Raw genomic sequence first — 3,932 nt, 5'->3', positions numbered from 1 at the left:
ACACACAAAGAAAGACATACATAATACATATATCTTATGTTGTATTTAAATCATACATAAGGCATATTCTCTGTATAAATCTCTTTTCTGTAGTATACAAATCATGTATACTTTCATTACACTTAAATTTTATGCACTATAATTTTGCTTTGCATATAAAATCTCTACATAAATCATTATGCATGTCATGTGTGCTTATATGTTTACATTTTACATGATTTATAATTTTACATTGTATATGAATCTGTTTATATCAGCCTTTTATAGCACATATTTAAACTATGTCAATTATGCATGTTGTGTACATTATACGTGTAAATTACATTGTATGTGAATCATGTGTGTTTATATTTGAATCATATATCATTTATCATGTTATCATGAACTCTTTCATCTATTGTGTATATATATACATGTATATATACCCATTCTACATAAATCATATATTACATTTAAATTATACGCAATTTTTAATTTTACATAATTTTTTTCTTTTATTTATTTACTCATTTTGTCTTTTTGAGACAGGATCTCACTTCGTAGCCCAGGCTGGCCTCGACCTCAGAGCGATCCTCCCGCCTCAGCCTCCGGACTGCTGGGATGACAGGCGGGCTCCCCGACGCCCGGCTATAAATCTTTGAAATATCACCTATAAGTTTAATGAAAATTCTTAGTTTTATGTGATATCATCTCCTTTCTGTCTTACAAAATCATGCAATTTTCATCTTTCTTCCATAAACGTATTTCACACCTTATAAGAACTGTATGTCATTTTGAGTGTATGTGACAGAAATCTCTTTTATGCATATAAAAATCAGAAAGGGTGGCCCAGCGCAGGAGCGTGGGCTTAGCACGGTCAGAGCATAGGCGGCATCGCTAGTGCAGCAGAGAAAAAATGACTATAATGTCTCTTATATACTGGTAATCAGTTGATATTCTATGTAAACATTTAATGTTCTAGGATTGACACGCGTACATGACGACTTTTGGTGCTGTCTCTCTGCTGAATTAAGTACTTCCTTTAAAAATAAAAGAGACTTGCTGGGTGTAGTGGTGCACGCCCATCACGCCAGCACTGGGGAGGCTGAGGCAGGAGGATCTCTACATTTTCAAGGCCAGCCTGGGCTACATTGTAAGTTCAAGGCAAACAAAACAAAACAGCACTTTGGCGTTCGCCTGTGAAGTTCTACCTTTATTTCTCCTAACGTAAAGTCCTCTGCCCTCAGCCATCTTGTCCCGAGCAGCAGGATCTTGCTGATTTGAAAGTTTTTTTGGTGGTACTAAGGATGGAGCCCGGGGTCTCGCTAAATAAGTTCCCCAGGCCGGGCTCCAATGATCGAGCCTCCTGCCTCAGCCTCCTCAGTGATTCTCATTCTTTTTAAGGGCTGAGTTGTATTCCACAGCTGGGGGCCAAAGCCGACATTCCTGCTTGTACATGACAGACAGCTCCAGGGCGCGGCGTTGAACGTTCCAACAGACAAATGGTACACAGTTGCCCTGACGGATTCGCAGCTGCACCCCGCACCCCGTAATGCGTTCCATTTACATGTGCACTGACTGATTCACATTTATATGTGCATTTATTTATTCATTTATATGTACATTCTCTTTTTTATTCACTTATTTCAGCACTAGACACGGAACCCAGGTCCTCCGCGCTGCGTTTTACACTCCCCGCCTTTAAAAAAAAAAGTTTTCTTTTCAGACTGAGTGGTGGAATCCCCCAGGTGGGGCTCAAACTTGCAATCCTCCTGCCTCGGCCTCCCAGAGTGCCGGAGAACCGGCTTGCTTTCTTCCCCGGCCTGGCATTGCAGTAACAACGCCAGCTGCCTGCCTCCCCGCCGCAGAGCTGAGTAACCCGGCCCCGAGCTCCACCTAGCGGTCGCTCAGCAAGGTGACCCCGGACCCCGCCTCCGTGGCGATTAGAGGGCGGAATTTAGGGGTGGTGGTCTGCTCCTGGGGACCCCAAAAGATGCACCTCCTAGACGCAGAAGCCATTATGTGGAAGCCGAGCAGAGGGAATTAGTGGAGGCTCTGGAGAGGAGATCGTCCTGCCTCAGCCTCCTGCATCCACGGGCAGCGGCAGCAGACGGAGCCAGAGGCTGGAGCGAAGGGGCCCCGCAGCCCGGGGCGGCCCAGAGCCTCAGGAAGACGCAGAGGCGGGAGAGTCTCCCACTGTAGCAATGATTTGCTGCTAACATCTCCGCCGTCTGCAATGGACCCTGGAGTTTCAACAACCTCTTTGGGACACCCCTGAGCACACGGGGTCTCAGAGCTCTGGTCTCATTACTGGTGGTTTTTTCATGGTTTAACATAACAGGCGGTGTGCAGAGTATAATTCACACAGGGCCCAGTTTATGAAGTTGTTCATCCCAGCACTCAGGAGGCTGAAGCAGGAGGATCGCCGGGAGTTTGAGGCCAGCCTGGGCTCCACAGGGAGACCCTGGTTCAAAAAATAAAAACAAAAGCAAATGTAAAAATAAAGTTGTGCCGGGCGTGGTGGTGCACGCCTGCCATCCCAGCACTCGGGAGGCTGAGGCAGGAAGATCCTTGGGAATTCGAGACCAGCCTGGGCTACAATGTTCGCTCAAGGCCAGCCTGAACTGCATAGTGAGACTCTGTGTCAAAAAGGAAAAAAAAATTAAAAATAAATTCAGTTGTGTTTGCCCTCTACTTTCTCTTTTGTTTTGTTTTGTTTTAAAACAAGGTCTCGGGGCTGGGGATTTAGCTCAGCGGCAAAGCGCCTGCCTGGCAAGCGCAAGGTCGTGAGTTCGGTTCCCGGTACCGGAGAAAAACCAAAAAATGAAAAATTAAAAAAAAAAAAATAAAACAAGGTCTCACTGTGTAAATTCAGGCTGGCCTGGAAGTCATGGCGATCCTCCTGCCTCAGCCTCCTGAGCACTGGAATGACAGGGGTGTGCACCACCACACCAGGCTTGCCCTCTACTGTAAAAGCTACGAAAGTTATTCCTCACTTCTGTGCAATTAGAATCTTCGTCACCCTGGGTTTACGGTGGAGCACACCTGTGATCCCAGCCCTCTGGGAGGCCGAAGCAGGAGGATCTCAACCTCCAGCCTTGCCTGGGCAACCGGGTGACTTACGAGACCCTGTCAAAGTGAAATATGAAGGTGGAGAGGGCACCCCACTCCACTCCCGGGTACCCTGATTCCCACAGTGTGCCTACACGGACCCCAAGTCCACGTCCCCCGGGACCCACAAACTGCAGGGAGGAGGGCGCCCCGTCTCTGTGCCCGTCGTTGTCCCACCGCGAGGACCCCGTCTGCACAACCCGCTGGGGCCCTGGGACCCCTCCCCCGGCGCCCGCTGCCCCGCGGGGACCCCATCCCGGCGCCCTGCCCCTCCCGGGGCACCCCAACTGCAGGCCCTAGGGGACCCCACGTGCGCGGCCCCGGGGACCCCACCTCTGCGCACGCCCTCACCGCCCCAGGCGGACCCGCCGCCGCGCCCCAGATCCAGGGGTGCAGAGCTGCCTGGGGTGCAGAGGGGGCGGGGCTGCGCTGCGGGGCGTGGCCAGAGGCGGAGCCTGGCCGTGGAGTGGCAGGAGGCCGTGGGGCCGGCGCCTGGACGCGCTGTGCGCGAGGGCGTGGCTTCCTGGTGGTCGGTTTCCTAGGCTGCCTCGCACGGGGGCGTGGCTTCAGTCGACGAGGGGCGTGGCTTACTGTCTTCTGCGTTTCCGGACAAGCGGCTCGCGGAAGCGCGATTTCATTGGCTGACGAGGCCGGTGCTTGACGTGCGTGCGCGGGGAGTGGCCCCCGGCGGGGGCGGCCCCTGCGTGCCTGCGTGGGGCGTGGCCTCACCGGGGGCGGTTACTGCGTGCCATGCGTGAGGCGTGGCCTCGCCGGGGGAGGGTCCTGCGTGCTGTGCGTGGGGCGTGGCCTCGACAGGGGCGGGCCCTGCGTGCCGTGCGTGG

This window comes from Chinchilla lanigera, unplaced genomic scaffold (assembly GCF_000276665.1).
Source record: "Chinchilla lanigera isolate Chin_1 unplaced genomic scaffold, ChiLan1.0 scaffold00098, whole genome shotgun sequence".
NCBI classification, from domain to species: Eukaryota; Metazoa; Chordata; class Mammalia; order Rodentia; family Chinchillidae; genus Chinchilla; species Chinchilla lanigera.
This window is presented reverse-complemented; position numbering follows the sequence as displayed.